We start from the raw sequence: 19499 nt of genomic DNA, 5'->3' as shown, positions 1-19499 counted from the left end.
CCACGTAAGCACAATCTGTACAGTTAACAATGGAAGGATGGGCAGGAGTCACCTTTAAATTCTGACCTCAGGTGACTTCTCTGATGTCAGAAAGTCAAAGACAAACTGAGGCATAATAACCAAGAATGCTGATTTCCAGACTGTACTTGCAACCACTAGTTCATGCTGCTTCTCATCAGAGCAATGTCACCATAAGACTTTTATGCATCTGAGAAAAGAGAAGTGACAGCAGCTCTTTGTTGTGATTGCCCTCTAAGCTTCCCTTGTCACACCATAATTAGTTAGCTGGATTCCTTTATTGCAATTGGGGTATTTCATTTGCAAGTGCATTTGGATGGCTAATTCAAATATAAGTCTCAAAAGCAGAGAATAATACAGTCTTACAAGCCCTACAAATCAGACGTTTCTCTTAAATAGGTGGCTTATCCATTTTGCCTACTTTCTGTTATGGACTTCAGGTCTTTATTTTTGAAGACTCAAATCAGTTGGAGCTTTCATTGTAAGTGGAAGAGTCAGGGACAGTACCTGTCCCAAAGAGCCATTTAAAACAGGTAATATGTAAGAAAAAAAATCAACACTAATACTAGTTCCTCCTCTTTACAAATCAGGAGAAGAACCACAAGGAGATGAAATGACTTGCCTGCTCTCACTTCAGCTGAATCAGGTCTCAAAGCTCTGGGTAATGACTCAGCCAGAAGACCACTCTTCCTCTTCAACAGTCACTGGAGGTCTAAACGCGAGTAGCCTGCCAAAGGAGGGAATATATTGTTTACAGAGCTGAAGATTTCTGGATACCCTGAGGCTTTGCCACAAACCACCCCCCTTCCCTGCCTTGGCACAGGATCTTTGTCAAAAGCAGCTAAAGATAAATGCTCAAGCCTGGTGTTGTTCCCAGTGGCCCATCTGCAAGCTTCAGTGCTAACTTCCTGGTAGGTGCCTCCCTTTCAAACTGGAATCCAATTTACAAAGCCTTTAATTTTAAACTTTCTCATCACTGACTTAATAAAACTAAATGACAGGTAATGGTCCCAGAAGCCAGGAACTATTAGATCCTTCTCAACACTAATAAGGGCTGATCAGACGCTTGTGCACTCTTTTTCCAGCTCACAAAAGCCCAGCTCCCCAAGGACTCTGCCACCAGGGGAGAAACAGGAAACCAACCCTCTCACAGGCAGGTGAAGAAGGGCAAGAAAAGAAAGAAGAAAAAAAAAATCAGGAAAAAAATGACATCAACACGAACACTTTAAACTGGAAATGGGTAGCAGGATCGCCGTGGATAATGCCTGCTCTCTTCCTGGAGTTCAACTGGGGCCCACGTGCTCGCTCCATTTCCCCACCAGGGCATTGGGGGCTCTCAGAGGCGCTACAGGCATCGTGGCTACGCAGAGCCATAGAGCAAACCGGCTCTGATTTCTGCCCAAAGGCATCAGTGTCATACCGGTCGGGATGTCAGCTCGGGAGAATGTCAAGGCAGCAGTCACAGTGTGCTGTCACAAAGAGAAATAGATATCATTTCAAACACGCAGCTCTGGAGGGAGGAGGGAGAAGCAGAAAAGAGAATCCCATAATGCACTTTTAGGGGGGAAGAAATAGAGGAGGAGGCTTAACTCTGCTTTGGCCATACCAGAGGAGGCAGAAGATGCTCCAAATCCTAACAGCCAGCGTGCCCCTTGGCTGGGAGGGGCAGGTGGGATGCTCCAGAATAGACCTAATTCTTTGCTCTTTATTCACTTTTGGTTTGAAAGAAGGGCCTGAATCAGCCTCTGCAGATTATTTCCTGCTTTATGGACTTTCTTGGCAAACTAGAAACTGTGGGCTTTGCCTGTAGCACAAAGAGATGGGTAGTGGTGTAGTGGCAATGAACAGGGCTCCAGGGGTTTTCTGTCCTCTTCAGCGTACACCTCCACACCTCTGTGATAAAGGAAGCTTAGACCCAACCTCACTCCTATTCCAATTGTCTTAGTAAGAATCCATCCTATAGTCTTCCCAACCCAGGCCTAAGGCAGCCTTACATGCATTGTGTTACAGCTTTCAAGGTGAGTGTTTCAGTTGTATCTTCCTCCACTAGATAAAACCAGCAAGGTTACGTGGCCTTTATTTGAAGACACTCCTCTTCACCTGCCATGGGGGTAAATAGACTACGCTGTTCCTGTAGCCATTAAGTTCTTAGGCCTTTCTTTCCAAAGGGAAGAAAAAGAGAATCTTTACTTCAGTCCCTTTTCCAGACAACAGAGTATGTTTTCAAAGGAAGAAACACTTTTGAAATAAGACCTTTTGGTGCCACAAAAATGCCATCCAAAAGCACACGTATTTTAACAAAAAGAGTGGATTGAATTACAGTTTGAGATAAACATGACATTTCCAAGACCTGATTATTCCTCCTTCCCCATAAAATATTCGCTTTCTGCCCATATGCACAAAGGGAGCAGCACCAAGGAGTCTCAGGCTCCGTCTCTGAAGGCATCCTAGTGGAAGGCTTGGAGATGACACAATGAGCTTATCTTATTACAAACACACACACACGGTATCTGTGTAACTTTTTTTGGTATACAAAGTCTGTATCACAGAAAGCCCTGGAGCCTGTTGCAATATAATTAATGTGATAGGAAATCTTGTACTGGAGCGCAGCCAGGATTTTCATCACACTCAAGCCTCACTCAGTAACCACTGGACTTTCCATTCCTCCCTCAGCCACCCACCTTATTTGTCTTTCCTTCCCAATTCCTCTGAAGCACCTTTTAAACCCTATTGACATGATTGTTAGCTATAGTAGCATGCTGAATCTATGAAGGACTCTGTCTGGAGCAAATTCCCTGCTTGCTGGCTCGTCTCTAGCCTAAATCAAGGCTCTCTTATCCTTGCCCATGACACTAGCTCATATAGCCTTGAAACCTCTCACTTCCCTACTCCCAACAGACGTTTTTATATTTAAAGTGGTTCCTCCTTCCTCACCCCTGTCCTTTTCCTCCCAAGTTTGGCTTTCCACATACAATTCTTCCAGCTTTTCTAAACAGCGAGAAGTCTCCCAAGACCCTGTGTTATTCTGGTTACCCTATACTTTGCCCTGTACTCTGGATCTCTCTCTGATAATAAGGTGCATACACTGTATATCACAGCTGTAGAAAGAAAGGGGATGTATACATGTGGCCTCTTCTAAGTGTAATGCACAGGTCTGGATCCTCTCCCAACATCTGCTCTTAGTCTGGACAAAGGGAATGAAAGATGTTACAAGGTTTGTAGTTTGTGTTAGAAAGATCTCATGAAGAATTGCAATAGCATACTCCTAACCCATGGGAAATGGGTATGAACAGCCTCTTGGAACAAGGTGTAACCTTGACAGGGATGCTTCATCTTGCAACACTAGCTTTTTCACTGTGCTTTTTAGTAGTAAATAGCAAATAGCATTTGTATTGCTTCTTACAACATTGCACTGCTGGACAGATGAAAATATCTGTAGCCCATAACAGACAGGATTACTAAAGGGGCTTTCCACATCCACACAATAAATGGACAGTAGGGTGAAGAAAATAAGCTGGTGGCTGGGGTTACATTGTTTAAAACATTGTTTATCCAAATGTTTTTAATCTTTTGGGAAAACATGAACTTTTTTTGCTCTATAATGATTCTATGATTCTATTTCTACCTTCTGGTCACCAGTGGGCTAACACCAAGCTGTCACCCTCATCAAGGTGCTGGTTCATATCATCCAAAATCTGCTTCCACAGCAGAACATAAGTTACCCCTTGCTGGTAGTTTTGAGTTAACCTGGCTCTGAAGAAACACAGCTCTTAACACTAATTATTCTTCCTTGTCCCCTTTATAGGATTTCTGTTCCTAATTAGAATGTAAATGCAACTGTGGCTTTTCTAACTGTCCATGTAAAGCCTGATACTTAGGTAAATTCAAAAGATTTTATAAAACTGTTTGGAAACACTGAGCTTTATATCCCTGTTTGGGGCATGATAATATTTAAGGTTAGAACAAAGCACACAGTAAATTCCTAAAGCCTGTAAGTCAGCTTGCTTTTCACAGGACAAGATGGCAATACAAGGTTCACTGTAAGACCACCAGTTTTAAAACACCCAAATAAAATAAAATAAAATAAAAGTTCTAGATGCCCTTTTCCTATTGAAATCCTGAATATAAGACCTTTGAGGCCCCGGGGGAATGCCCAAATGCCAGGGTTATCCTAAATTTGTAACTGAATGCTTGGATAAATGTCTTATCCTGTTGCAGCTTTCTCTCTTCTAGCAATGAGCTCTACCCCAGGATGCCATACATCCCTGGATAAGTGCTCTTTATCCAGACCCCAGTTGTGTCTTTGTGGGGTTTCACCACTTCAGACACTCTCCTGGGATTCCAGTTTGTTGGAGCTGTATCTATGCTTGGACCCGTATGAGAAGTGCAGGCAAACAACTCTCAAATATTAATCTGAGGTGCACTGAAGTTCCTGGGTAGGACAATGTAAGTCCTCACCACACAATATAGACCATGCAGGAACAAAAGCAAGGCTGGCAGGCCTCCTTTCATAAATAACATTGATCTTTAAAATCCAGGCTAGGTGTTTCACCCGTCATAGAAAATAACAGCCTAAAAGGGTGTTTCTGACTTGAATGGAGAAGAGCTGAGTTGCTGTACTGATTCTACTCCCACCTCTTTTTTACATTCAAGGCAAATTGTTCAAAACCCAGGCCTCAGTTCTGTGTCTCCAAAAGGGACACAACAGCTACACATCTCTCTTGGTCTCCTCCTCACCATTCACTATCTTGTCTGTTCAAGCATTTCACAAGAAATGGCGAGGCCTACTGCAATGACTTCAGCTGGGGTCTTACAGAAGTGGCAAATAACAAATTCTAAGAGAGGAGCTTTTTGTTCCAGTAAATTGAGAACAAGAGATGAGATACTGTCATTTGGACAAATACAGAATATACAAATACACTCACTTCTGTGCCATGGCCGATTTGACTTCAGGAGAGTTGTGCAGCATATGCCTGATGCAGCTGGATTCTGCTTTGTGAAGCAGAGCCCTGAGAAGTTTTGCAGAGAATATTAGCAGCAGAATCTCACTGGTTGTTACAAGCTGTGATCTCCTTAGACTATTATTTTACTAAGGAAAAGCACATCTCTCGGAAATCTTGCTCCCTTCTCCCCTCCTGCGACTTTCCTTCTTGAGTTCCCAGGACTATTTAATAAGGCGTAGCTTTCAAAGGAGCAGCAGCATGACCAGATGGTCTAGTGAAATACAACTTGTAAAAAACAAATTCTCCATGAGTAGAAAACTTGGGATGCACGTGTCCCCTTGAAACAGCTCTAAATGTGGATTTTGAGGCGCACCATGTAAGGAAACGATGAGAGTCTGGGCTGCTTTCTATCTGGTACCTACCCAGTCCCACATATGACACACAGTTATCCTTTTCATTCCTCCTTGTCTTTTCAAACCACACAACAGTGTCATTGTTGAGATGGCAACTTCACAGCAAAAGGCAATCGTCACATCCCTCAGCTGGAATTGGCTGCAGTTCAGATTTCAAAGCCCAGAGCAAGTTTTTTTCACTGGAGCTTTTCTTCTGGGAGCACGCTGACAGGCCGAATGGCTTACCCTCAAATGTGCCAGGCCATAATAAAATCACCAGTCACCCAGGATCTTCTCCAGACCAGACAAAGGTACTGCAAGGGCAGGGAAAACAGATGCCCTGCAAATACCAGAAAATCATGTGGTGTTTACTAGGTCTCTCAGCCTTGTTCCTGCCACTCTGCTGGAGCAGCTCCAGGCATTCAGGGTTCACACTGGACTGACTCCAGATTAAACGACAATGTAATAATTTATGTGTATCTCTATGCTTTGGTTTTAAAACCTACAATTAAAAGGATACAGGGACACAGTAATTTCCTCCATGAATCAGACCTGTGGGCCCGTTAACGCAGGATCCTACTCATTACACTGGTAAGTGGAAAGCTGACAACATAGTTCTCTCGTCCTAGTATTTGGGAAATTGGTGCTTTAAGAAGGATGACAAAGGAAACCGGAATAGTCAGAAGTGATGAGAAAGAAAGCTTTGCTGAGAAGAACAGTGAGCTCCTCCTGCAGTACTTCCAAGATATCTGTAAAGCATGCATGGTTCAGCCTGTGGAGAGGAAAAGAATAAATTTCCATTCGATAAAAAAATTTTGTATTTTCATTACTTATGTTTTGCTTTGGAAAAGACCCCCAAAAGCTCAGTATTTCCTCCACAACTTTATTTTGAGCCCGCTGAAATGTGTTGCAAACGTTTTATGCTCTACTACATACTACTAGAAAAAGAAGAAAAAAACAAAACACCACTTGGAAAGAAAAAGAACAACTAAATAAAAACAATGGCTTCAACCCATTCAGGCTCATCTCTGAGCAACAATAATGTTGCCCTGAAGAAAAAAAGAAAAAAAAGTCAAATCAATGTGATTTCTTCAACTATTTCATTTTTGCCAGAATGTCATTTTCCAATGGAAAACCACACTGTCGAAACGTTTCTGACCAATTCTATGCACAATAGTTCCTAGACAGCATCTATGTGAGCTGTGATAATTAGGACAAGATTTTCAAAAATTACTTGCTGTGAGGAAATTCAATGCTTGCACATGGAATATAAGGCCATTCCTCTCATTGTTTTCACCTTGAGCTTTGGACAACTTCTATTTTACTGTCAACCAAGAGATGTAGCTTATTACAAAGGAAACACATATATCAAATAGCATCTGCCATGCAAACTTTATTCTCATTCTGTCTTGTTTAGCTGTTTTCTCTTAAAAAGTCATTAGACTGAAAGTAAATGGTCATTCTTTATGGACTGAAAACACTGTGTATCCTTAGTTCATCAGCACAAAGAACACAAAACATAATGGATGTTTATCTTGTCTAGATGCCAATGAAACTTCTATAAATGTGACCAGAAATTATTCTTACCAGCTCAGGAGAATCCTTTCTGGGGAAGATATTTCAGTGCTAACAGCTTTTGATTACATGAAAAATACCATGAAGAAGTACTTTGTCAAGACATCTTGATAATCCAGCTGCCGATGCCAACCAGACAGGGGAATCTGAGAAGGGAATGAACACATATGTAAGCATTTGTACAAGATGGCAAGCTCTGGGACAGCTTGAAAAGCAGAGCTGTGCAGCTGCCCTGCCTTAGCAGGAGCTTCTCCACAGAATACTTCTTCCACAGCTATTTCCTACCAGTGGCAAGTTATTCCTGGCCTACAAGAGCTGTGAATTGCTTCCTCCCTCCTGGCCCCACACTGGCTCAGCTTCTTGGCCAGAAAGCAGAGGCATGAGGCCATCCTCTGTCTCTCTTCACCCTTTTCCCACCCAGAAGCTCTTTTTGAGCATTCCCACCTGCTCCGCCATGCTCAGATACAAGGTTGAGATAATATATGTAGCGACATACTTGCTGTTCCAGCTCCCCAAGATAAATACTCTGCTTGACTCAGGATGGTGGTCCCAGAGTACAGGGAGATACTAACATAAAAATGTGCAATTTCCACCTCCTCCAACACATGTTTTTATATTTTCCATGTCCTTTCAAGCCTCTCCAAACAGTTTTGGTTCAGTTTACAACTTGGCTGAGAGATACTGTCAGCTGTTTACCTGTACCAACTCCGCCTGTCCATTCCTCTGTAGAACGTGGGCAAACCCAATCCAGCTGAATGACACGTTCCTCTGCTGGGCTGGAAATGGCTTTCAGATATGACTGAAGGCTAGAAAGGTCCTTATCTCCACACTTCAAAGGGCCTCCTCCCATTTGACAAGTTGGTGTCTCCCCTGGATAATTTGAAAATCTTATTCTCAACGGTTTTAAGCCTTTTGATCTTCATAAAAGCCAGGTCACAGAACATCTTATACCGTATGCCTTGAGGAATGCCATAAACTCTGAGCTGTTGCCACATCCAGGCCCCAGTACCTCTAATCTCACAGTATTTATGAGCTCATATTTTCTTTGAAGGGACACAATCTACTTGAAAATCTTGTATTAAAATCACAAATGTCTGCACCAGTGCCTGCATTTTACATTAGTAAAAGGGGAATAAAATACATAATCTACTCATTTTTCTCCCACCAGTCCAACCTTTAAGTCATTTGCATTTACGTCCTCACCAGTAACAAAAGCAGATGAGGAAATTTCCAGCCAGGTTTGTTCTCTGGGCAGTGCTGCACATGCCAGTTCCACAGACGTCACATTGCGAATACTGCAGGGGAGTATTTTAATCTCGATAAAGACAATGCCAATGAGGTGTCTTTAAAATACATGCACAAATCCATTTCTTTTAGAAACACTTTGTAAGGCTGTTAAAATTGCAGGATATAAGCTCATTGATGACGTATATTAAAAAAACTCAGAAGATCAAAAGCAGAATGAAAGGGATTTATTTCTACACTCTCTTACAACATCTTCTTTTATCCATCTGTCTATGTGTCAGTATTTCTGAAAGTGCTTTTCATCACCTTGTTATCTTAGGGCCTGATCTCCATCCCTAACACTGAACACCCCAGAGGTGCAGAGGGCCCTCACAACTTCACTCATTACATTCAGAGCCAAGAGCATCAACCCTGAACTGATTTCAGCCTTGCCTGGTCTGGCCACAGTGTCACAAATACCGCCCATAGCTATCACCAAACGTACCCTTCTGCATTTTCCAAAGTCAGGACATGGAGCTGGTTTTTGGGTTAGAGAAAGCGGTAACATATCCTGAACTCAGGACACTCCTGAGTTCAAGAATTCGTACGGTGCGCTGAAAGAACGTGCCACAGATACAAAATGCGGCCTCTAAGATCTCAAACATGAAATGGGTCTATCACCAAGGTAACATTTCCACTGCTGCTAGAAGAACTGAAAAACAAGCTTCTTTCCAGCTTTGTTATCAGCCTATTTCAGGATAGATAAAGACAAACTATTTATGAAGCCCTATTTTGAGATGTGGGAAAGCAAGTAAATATCCTTCCTTTTCTGGATCTGCCACCCACGCAAGATGTGTGAACAGTTAATTCTTATTCCTGTCTGCTTGAAGAGGAAAATCAAGCTCTGCTTCTCTTCCTCCCCAAAAGAACAGTGAATCATGACAACTTGTAGCTTTTTTACTATTTAAGTCAGGCACAACACAGATCTTTTTACAAACAATGCCATGGAGTTAGTTGCCTCCCTCCTGCTGGGTCACTACTTGTACAGAGACAGAAGGCTTGATCTGTGTTATGGTGATGCTTCCTTCACATGTCATGGAGTATTCCCCATCCCTCCTCCAAAAAGTGACAACAAGCAAGTACATCCCAAGTCATCGGGGGAAAGATGATGAACGTAAAGGGAATCTATTGGAATTATGCTGCATTACAGAGTAAGGGAGAAATGCTTCCAATATCATTAAATTTCTCATTTGTCTAGTGCATTTGTCTAGATCATAGCAGTGGGGGGAAAAAAATCAACACACAATCAATAGGAAGGGAGGAAAGACTGATAAAATTTACACTGCCCAAAAATTAAGAGCACCTCAGATTTTGACATCACCCTTTTCTTCCCCTTTTAAGGGCAAGTTAAGGCAAGTAACAAAGTTCTATACACACCACAAAGAAAGACAGGGAAGGGAATTAAAAAAAAAAAAAGGAAAGAAAAGAAATCACAGGGCCTATGGGATGAATTTAGAAAACAAAACAAAACAAAACAAAACAAAACAAAACAAAACATAAAAAGGGTATTCCCCCTGCCAGCTGTCAGAGACTTGAAGGCACCTGGTACAACCTTCATCGACAAAGGCTCAGATCCGTATCATTAGGAGACAGCTCCACAGGTTTGAGGTCTAATTTATGATTTTCAGATTGCCAGCTGTGACATAATTCACTGGGCAGCAAGACTGAGGTCAATATACGTTTAAGTAAAAAGGTTTTTCGTAAGCCTGTGGGGTCAATCAGGAAAAGCTGTCATTATTGCATGGGAGGGAAGCCGGGGAGAACGGATGGGCTGGCAGGGGGAGAAGTGACCAAGCAGTCAATTCCCGTTAAGTAACCAAGGCTGTTTTATTGCTAAATAGCAGTCTAGCAACAAAGCGCATCCTGGAGCATCTGAGCCAAAGGATCTACTCCCTTGGAAAGAAATACTCCACCAAGTCTCCTGTCCTTTCTTCCCTGTTACCCTCTACGCAGCTTCTTCCCAGACACACAGAGGGAAGACACACGATTCAGGTAACTACTAAAGCACCTGCACAGAGCTCACTTCAAGCAATTTAAGGTCCCTGTGTATGAGAAAAGCATGATGCAGGCCCTGCCCGTCTCCTGCATCATGGATTCAGCAGCCTGTCCAACTTGAAAGGTAAGGCCTCCCAGACACTGAAGTTCCAAGTTTTACTTACACCCACCTTGCAGCCGCAGTGATGTCATTTATTGTAAGACAAAATGCTTCTGCTTAGTAACCACCTACATACTCATACTTAAGCTGCAAAATTCCTTGTGGACTGTTCTGGGGAAAAAATCATGGCATCTAGATGAACTGGCATAGACTAGTTTATGTCCACTCCTTGAAGGAGAACGCTCTCTGGTGAAGACAGGCTTAGTTAAGTGTTCCCTGGCCAAGTCTGAAACCTGCAATACACATTACTGACCCAAGCCAGGCCTATATATGAGAAGAAAACTGGTCTTTGTGGTCAGTCCTCACTTCCTTAGAAAACTGTAGCACTAACAGTGCATGCTCAAGTTGCCAAGATGAGATCTGGATCATTAAAGCCACGCTTAGGAGACTGAACTGGAGTCCCTGTTCGTGTCTGCACCACTCTAAAGTAACACAATCCTTTGTTTAACCTGACATACGTCAACAGGAATCGGGCATGGGGTACCGAAGGAAAAGTGCCCCGTTGGAGCACAGAGGGTGGGAAAGGCTGCCAAGGTTGAGTAGGTAGTTTCAACAGCTTTTACTATTTCTACAGGAATGCAAAATGGCGAGAAGAGTTGAAACGCAACGCCAAGCCAACCCAAAGTATTAATGGGGTGACAACAAACAGAGAAAGTAAGTATAGAAATTCATCTTCTTGTAGACTGTCTATGGTTAGACCTGGTAGCTGGAATCGTTCAACAGGCTCTTGGTAAGATCTTAGCTGTCTGCCTGCATGAAAAAAGCCTGGGAAGCTGCTCTCCAGCCAAACTGGCTTGGAAAGCAAAGTTACTCACCAAGATTGTACCCGTGCTGTTCCAGAGAGCATGGATGTGGCCATGCAGTCCAGCTTGGTTTGGCACAAGAAGGTGGATGCACAAACAGTGGTCAGAATGAGGTCCAAAAACAAGACCATTGCTCCCACAAGTGAAGATGGCACGACACAAAAGAGACAGGCCACCACAGGCAACTAACTGAGGCAGGCATAACAAATTTAAGTTTGCTTTCTAGGTCCAGGCCATAACTGCTGACAGGGCTGGTATGTCCTAAGAAGTCACTAAAGAGGAAGGCCAGGTTTCACCCACGAGCAGAAATGTGTATTATGACTTTTCAGTTCTAATGCAAGACCTCACCCTGACTCACCACATGAGCTGGTTACTGTTCACACTCAGCTTCAAATTTACTTTCCCTTCAGTTTGCTGGAGGGAAAGTATGTTGGCATTCATTTCTTCTCCTTCTTTGGCTGCTCGAATCCATGTCTTTACAGTACAGAACTGGCCTTTTTCTCCATACTTAGAGGGTTCTCTGCTGTGCGTAGGACTTGGGGATGCTGAGTGCCTTTCAGAAAACCCCTTGCTGCCCACATTCAAAGGCTTCTGCAGCTCTTTCCTGGGTCTCTGAGGTTTCTGTTCCAGGTAGCCGGGTCATTTCTGTTTCAAAACAAAAACAAAAACAAAAACAAAAACAAAAAAACAGCCTGAAAGCAACACTTTTATAAAACCATTAGGCATATTAAAGAAAAATATGATAGCACATCCATTTCAGACATAAGCTCTCTTGAGAAACAGGTATGAGTAGTTGGTTCAGGCCTCTGCTTTGAATAACTGAAATGTAAAGGAGCACATGGGGGTTTAGAAGCATTTGATTTCAACGTGGGACTCGGGAACTCAGCTCTTGCACAGCCATGACTGAAGATTAGGTACACCCACCATCTCTGCGCTGAGCACTTTCATTAGATCGCATTTAGGATGGACTTTTGAGAACCTTAGCTGCAAGGTGCACACAAGATTCAAGTATTTTCCTCATCATTATTGCAGAGGCCGTAAATGGCAAAAGCAGCTCATGTTTTCTCCTGGTTTCTAACTTGCGGGAAAGCTCGTTATCAGCAGGGCATCCTTGAAACAGCAACCAAGAGCATTAACTTTTAATATTTAATGTATTCCTCAGGCTCTGGGAGAGCAATGTGAGAAATATCCCGTAAAAATCTATTAGTGTTAATAAAATACCACCCAACAGGTTGTCCATTATCAGCAATTAAAGTTTTCAAAGCAGGTCAGATAACTCCCTGGAATGATTTGTGTGGCCTTTACATCCGTTCTTTTCCTTCTTCCATTTTTTTTTTTCTTTATTAAACTTTCTCAACTCTTTTTTCCTCCCTCCCACAGCACAGTCTGAGCCCTAACCAGTGAATTATAGCACTAATGAGGTGTTTATACTCTCTGCCCATCAATCACAGATGTGTGTGAGTGAAAGCGCCAGCCGATAGTCGGGAAGTGCTGCAGCCTTTGCTGCAGCCAAAAGAATATTATACTGTAGCTAGATAAATCCCCTGCTCTTTTCCTTTGTTGCTCATGGCCACAGTGCCAGAGCAAATACACTCCATGTGATTTTCTACCCCCTGAAAAAACGAGGAGATCCCTGTAGTTCACATCTATAACCTCCCCCCATCCCATTTGCCTCACTTTACCCCTTACCCAGAGCAATGCATCCCTACAAAGTGACAGCCCTAACAACTAAAGGAGCAGCTAACCTATGGTGCAGTGAAATAAGGCAACAGCTACCCCCAGTTCCTGTGACACAGCAGAGCTTACCATCGGCACCCCTCTCCTATTTCAGTGCTTTTTTCATCTTTTCATTGTTGATGCCTGGCTACGAGTCCCCAGAACAAAAATCTAACATACTGGTGCCAGCACCCTGAAAGATGAACACCAAAACCATAATTAGAAATCAGTTAATTTAAGATTTATGCTTTTTTAATTATTTTTTAAAGCACACTTGGATGCTTAATAGTGAGGCTTTGGCTATCTTACTGGCTCTCTCCTCTTACAGAAAATGAACAAATCTAAATGAATGAATACCCATGTTTGCAGAGAACTCAAATAACTTTACACCTACACAAATGAAGTAATGAAATGAGGTCTCTGTGGTCTCAATTTAGCATAAACTGTCAGAGAGTGGGCCAAACCCAGATGGGGTGTTCATGAAGAACTCAAGGTATGTTTTGGGCCTCAGAGGTCCCAAAAGAAGACAAAGAGCTTCTGGCTGGTGGCCCCAGCAGCCTGGCACAGGAGTAGAAAGTCTCCAACGTGATCTTTAAGAAAGGGAGTTGTGAGCAGAGACAGAGTTAAAGGGATGCTGCCATGGCTGCAGAACTAAAATCAGTTCCTCTAAAGCAGCTGCTTCTGCCCTGGTTTGAGAGTGGGACCCTCGCAAACCTGACCCCCCCGTGCTGTCCAGAAGGGGAGCCAGGAGGCAGGCGGCTGGGTGCCCCTGTGCTACGGGAGCCCAGAGCAGGGTGTGCAGCGCTGGCAGCCTTCTCCCAAGGAGTTGTGGTTTTAACCTCACCTCAGCTCCTACGAGGGTGGAGCAAGCAGTTTTTCCTCATCCTGTTGAACGATTAGGAGGTACAGCTTGTCTATTATTCCTAAAGAAAATTATATTTTCACTTGGACGTGGCTGTTTTCTATGGTGCTTTTTGGAGCAGTATCCCCCCCACCCGTGGATTTTACAAAAATAGCTATCAGTCATCCCATTTCCCCCCTTCCCACCACATTTCTCTCTTCCTCTTCTCCCAGGATCCTGTTCCTTCTCTTCTGGTTCATGCTCCATTCCTGTAAATAAAGCTCTCCCCGTCTCCTGTACCCTCAGGTGCAGCCCCACACTTAAAGGCAGTCCCCAAGGTGCTGCTTCTCTCCCCTTGCTCTACAGCTGCTCGCCCATCACTGCATCATCCTTCGGGGACGTTTCACTTCATTCGCGACAGGGGGGTTCTTGTCTTTCCCCAGGCTCATGTCTAGGGCAGAGGTTTTAACTCTTTTCAATCTGTACCCCTCCCTCCCCTCCCAGCATTTTATAAGGAAGTTACAGGTCCTTGTGCAGCCAACTCACACCTACGGACAGAAACCACGCTCTCCTTAGCTACTTTTCATGACTCCCTTCCCTGTTATCCATGCTGGGATCATGTTGAAAATCCTGGTGACGTATCCCAATGGGAATAAAAGCCTTACTGCTGGGCCAGACCCCCCCAGGAACCTGCTGCAGACTCGAGGGGCATTGCCCACGCACCTGGAGACAGCTCACCTGGCCCCATGGACATGCACATCGATAAGCAACATTGACAACATCACCCTGGGGCCAAACTGCTTTCTGCACTCACATAAATGCATCTGAAAGTAGCTTGGGTGCCTCCCCTCCCGCTCTGCGTGCTGTATGGGCATCTGGCTTTCTGCATTGGTGGGGGGGGGGATGAGAAGGGGTAGGGAGGGAGACAGACAGACACTGGGTTTGTGGTGAGCAGCGGGGAGGGGGGGCTTGGCAGCTCGTCATAGCAGAGCAGGAAGTCTTAATACTTGGAGCCAGTTGAGTAACCTCACTGATGACCTTCCATCATAGGCGCCAGTGCTCTCACACAGGGGGAAAAAGCAGGAGGAGAGAGAGAAACAGAAGCTGAGAGAACGTGGTGCAAACAGCACAGCACACAGCCAGAAGGGACACCACGCTCCCCAGATGGTATCTGCACATATGGGGAGTGCTTGGAGGGAGGCAGCAGATCCCCTTCCCTTGAGCACCTGGGAAGAGATCTGATTTCTGCTCTTAAGGGTTAAGTTTACATTTATGCACCAAAACAAGTGGTTGCATTTTCTCAAGAACTTGGCGCATTGGGAAAATGTGGCTTTGAGCATCCCCAGGGCGATATGCAAATCACGGGGTAGGTGTGTCGTGCGGTCTCAGCCCTGAATCATTCAGACTGGTGACACGACCAGAGCACGCTACAGCTCCCTGACTCACATGCCCAGGATTCCTTCCTACGGAAACCAGAGCGTGGGAGGAGAGCAAACAGAAATGGTGCTCAGCCACATCTAGCAGCTGGAAAGAGAGGAGACAGTCTTCAACGCAAGAGTTGGGAAACGCTGAATATCCCACAGTTTAGCTAAAGCCCCAGGGAACTACTGGGTGAGAAGTTCCCCTAAGAACTCAAGTTCTTATAAATCTTGTCCTCTTCTGACATCCCAGGCAACAATAGGACAGAGGGAACAGGGATGCCCTACTTTACCAAGTCCACGAATGAGACAATCTCTTTGGTTACATTTCACATATTTTTCTGTTGCTGGAATTGAGCACTCAAAATATAATTTGTCCCCAAAATATTTTAAATACCTTTTTTCTCCCACTTTGGTGTAATGAAGGAGCTTAACAGAGCTTAGAAAATCATTTCCTTCCTTCACAGATACAAAGCCACCTCTAAGGAGGAATATAATATCTGCTTAACGACACGACAGCTTCTACAGTGGAAGAATACATACAGGTGCAAATACCCATGTACGTTTTGAGACAACGTGTGCAAGCACGTGCAAGAGAGCCCCCAGATTCCTCTGGTGAATCCTCCTGCCCGCAGCTCCCCACCCCACCTGCCAGCCAGAGCACTCTACCTTGCAGCAGGGTCAGCAGAGAAGAACGTGCCGCCATGCACACGACGGAGCCTGGGAAAGAGGGGGGAGAGCGTGGGCAGCACTGTGGTTTATGGGTAAGAATTCCATGTTTAGGACAATACTAGAAGTCAGCTGAAAATCATTAAGTTTGGTCACTCGAGCGCTTTTGAAATCCATGCCCCAGACATGAGTCTGAGGCAGCCCTGCTGCAGGGTGACTCATGCGGTGAGCATGAGAGCATCATACATGCAAAAGGACCCATACAACAGAAGCAGCTGTGTAGGGTGTAAAGCAACAAAAAAAAAATCTAATTAAGGTCACCCTGAAATATGTCACGGCTGACAGAGGCACTGCTACACTGCACATCAATTTTCCTTGCACTGTAGCCAGGATGGCAAAACATGCACCCTCCAAAGTCAACACAGGCAGTTTGGACAATGCCCAAGAACCCTTACGTTGGGCTTACTCCAGCAAGGCTAGGCAGAAATGGCCAGCTCACAGCCAAAAGCTGTATTGCCACAACACTGGATAAGCATGGAGCCAGCCTGGGCAAGCTGGAGTGAAAGGCATCGATTCTATGCCACCAATACAAATTCCGTGAGCAACGCTGAGTTTCCCCTGCCTGTAGGATTAGGCTGCCTATGGAAATGAGAACCAGCATGGGAGCAGGGAGAAGAGAACGAGGGGGAAGTCACACCCCATAATTTTAAGCCTTGAAAAGTAGGGATTCGGTCCAAGCTAATTGTTTAAGTTCACTTTATATTTAATGGAGAAAGAAACTCATTGCCAGAATGGAATTTCTCTCATCTTGAATTGGATACGTGTTCCTCCCCACCTTTCTCTGTTAAAAAGAAAGGAAGCTGAGAAAATTAGTTCAGTTCAAATACTTTGTTTAACGCTAACATCAGGTGAGATGAATCCTACCCTAAATATCCGATCCAGGTAAGGGTGACAAAGCCAGGAGGAGAATGCAGGAGGGCAGCTTCATTTCCTCATGCCCTGACGCACCGCCTTCTCTTTCTGCCACCTTTACTCATGGTGATCATCACCCAGCGCCTCGGGAAATCCAACCAGCTCCTGACACCGGGATGACTGGGTAACTGGCAAAGTCTGACTTGCAGGAATAAAGGCAGGAAATTTGGGAACACGGGGATGAGAGGCGGTTGGTTATTTCAAACAGCTCATACCAATTGCATGAGCTGGGGACAATTTCTCTTTAAACTGTCTACTTGACATATTTCTACGCTACATGAATTATCGGGCCCTGGCAATTCTCCCAGGGCACTGGAGCTTTCTTCCCAGCTTCCTCCCACTAATGGGCACAAGAGCTCGAGCCCCTGAACCCTCTTCTCTCCTCCACTTTCCTTTGCTCTCTGCACCCCCAGCACACACCCAGACCCGCGCTGAGCACGGCTCAGCCTTTCTGTGATGGAAAACGAAGGCAGCTGCCAACACGCAGGGCTGCCGTCAATTCCTGAGTGCAAAGGAGGTGCAATTCACCTCCTCTGTGCCAGGTTACACCAACTCTGCTATCCGTGACATCCCTGGCCTCGCTCAACAGCTCCAAGCAAACTGCACAGACTTGCGCTGATACAATTAGTCTGCCTCAGCCCCAGAAGAGGAGAACCCATGAAAATCTGCACTGAATCCTGCGTTTTCCAATGTTCACAGCTTCTTTCTTTTCCTCCTTTCTTCGTTTTTATTTCTGCAATTATTTCTCCCCCTTCCTTTTTTGCCCTCTTCCCCCATTAACAGGGGAAAAACACAAGAAAGAAAACACAAGCAGCCAAAAGCTCATTAACATACTTGACCTTTTGGAAGAAAATTAATTCCAAATTCGCACATACCGGCTGTGTTGCTTGGTTTTGTCAAAACGGTGGCATCATTAGAGAGGAGAAGAGATGGCTCAAGGGGACGGGGTGTCTGCCACCTCAATGGAACTTGCACCGAGTTACTGAGTGCTGGCACAAATAAAGCAATGACATGGGCCATTCTGTCAGCTTTTCACATGAAATTAATCTTCGTTTCGTTGGCTGTGTAAATTTTTATCACCGCGGAGTGGGGGGTGATGAATATACCAAAGCATCCTGACAGCTATGGCCTGAAAACTCGAGATTGTCTCTGCATCTTAACCACAGTGGTGCTGGAACAGTTCTCTGCCCCTGATGTTCTCCCTGCACGTGTGCACGTGTGCGTGCCTGTGCGCGCGGGTGTGCGCCGCTGCCTGGACGTGTGAGCGCTCCACTGACACTCTCTTTCGACTCGAATGTGCTGTGGCCTGGGAAATGCTTGGGGTTTGGATTTCCTGGCTTGAGGGCAATGGCAAACAAATTACTGCTTCTCTTTCACTCCCTGAGTCCCGGTCCAAAAGCCGGTTTCAATCCCGATGTGCTTTGCTGGGGTTGGCCGGATTTCCTAACTGATGATCAAAAAGAGCAGCTCTGCCTTCTCCTGTGGCTCTGGAGCTTGTTGATGCTGCTGTTTTTACAGTGTGTGTCATGTCGCAGGCCAGGTAGAGACGTGACATTGTTTGCTGCTAGCAAGGATGTGAGAATAACACGCACCGCTGTGGCGCTGCGTGCATGCTGCCTCCTCCCCAGCCAGCTCCAAACAACCACTCGTGCATCCACAGAGGCACTGACACAAACACGCTCGCAGCCTCGGCCCTCCTAGCTGCACACCCACCCCAACACACAGGATAAGCACAAAAGCACCCTCAGTGTACACTCAGATGCACACACACAAATGCGGCGCCACGTGAACCTGCAGACGTCCTCAGGATTACAGCGCGCGCCGCGCTCCACGCTTCATCCGAGACAGATGGCAGACTTAAACCTTCAGGTCTCTACAGAGCAGCAATACAAATTTCATGAAGAGGCTCATCTCTCGAGCAGTCTGATTGATAATGGCCAGGAACAAAACCAGGAGGGTTGGCTGAGATGAGTGACCCGGCCTGTGGCCACGATCAGACAGGCTGCGCCAGGCGTCACTTGCTAGTCAAGGGCATCAGCTGCTCTTTTTCAGAGCAAATGCGAGCTAGGCCAACCAAAGTCATCCCCCTACATCCCAGCTGTCAGTCAGAGGCAACATGCTAACTAGGAACTGTGCTGCTGACACTTTTAGCTTCACCTGGAAAGTCAGGATTTGGCCCCTGGGTGTAAAGCATGTCCCTTCCCTAACCAATGCTCGTTCTGTCCTAAAACGTGCATGCACAAAGTATGGACAAACCTGCAGCTGCTGAGCGATAATAAAAGCACACCCAGGCACACGTGACCACAGCCTGCAACACACACCCTGAACATCCATGCAGGACTGGCTGAGTGGAAGGATGCACACACCAAGTAAGAAACCCATCTTGAAATGCATACGGACGTTCTCAGACGTGTGCACACATGAACATACAGATACGCGTTCCCATTCTTGTATATTTGAAGAATCCCCACAGATTATCATTACCAATGTCTTAAAAGCAAATGTATGGGGAAACACTTAAAAAAGGCAACCACTATTTGTAGTTAAGATGCTATCAATCTTATACCATTCCAATGAATGCGGCACTCGAGCAAATCATTGGAACCAGAGCTGAGCCTCCCTTAGGCTGAGCGACAGGTAGCTAAAAAAAGCTGTATATAAATACACATCCACACACATTCACGTCTGAAAGCTTTCAGAGGTCACTGTTCCC

At 45.0% G+C, this 19499-nt stretch overlaps 1 long non-coding RNA gene across 1 annotated transcript; it reads right to left on the bottom strand.

The window, feature by feature from the left end:
- Positions 1-569: 569 nt before the first annotated feature.
- Positions 570-13069, bottom strand: LOC118174966. The gene is made up of 8 exons (XR_004754823.1): positions 12977-13069; positions 8132-11815; positions 7625-7798; positions 6941-7074; positions 5874-6125; positions 4944-5096; positions 1241-1487; positions 570-745 (listed from the first exon to the last, which is right to left on the bottom strand). It is a non-coding gene; the product is annotated as an uncharacterized LOC118174966 (long non-coding RNA).
- Positions 13070-19499: the final 6430 nt, after the last annotated feature.

Source organism: Oxyura jamaicensis, chromosome 15 (genome assembly GCF_011077185.1).
Source record: "Oxyura jamaicensis isolate SHBP4307 breed ruddy duck chromosome 15, BPBGC_Ojam_1.0, whole genome shotgun sequence".
Classification (NCBI taxonomy): domain Eukaryota; kingdom Metazoa; phylum Chordata; class Aves; order Anseriformes; family Anatidae; genus Oxyura; species Oxyura jamaicensis.
Note: the sequence above shows the minus strand (reverse complement) of the source record. Positions and strands in the feature narration are given on the sequence as shown.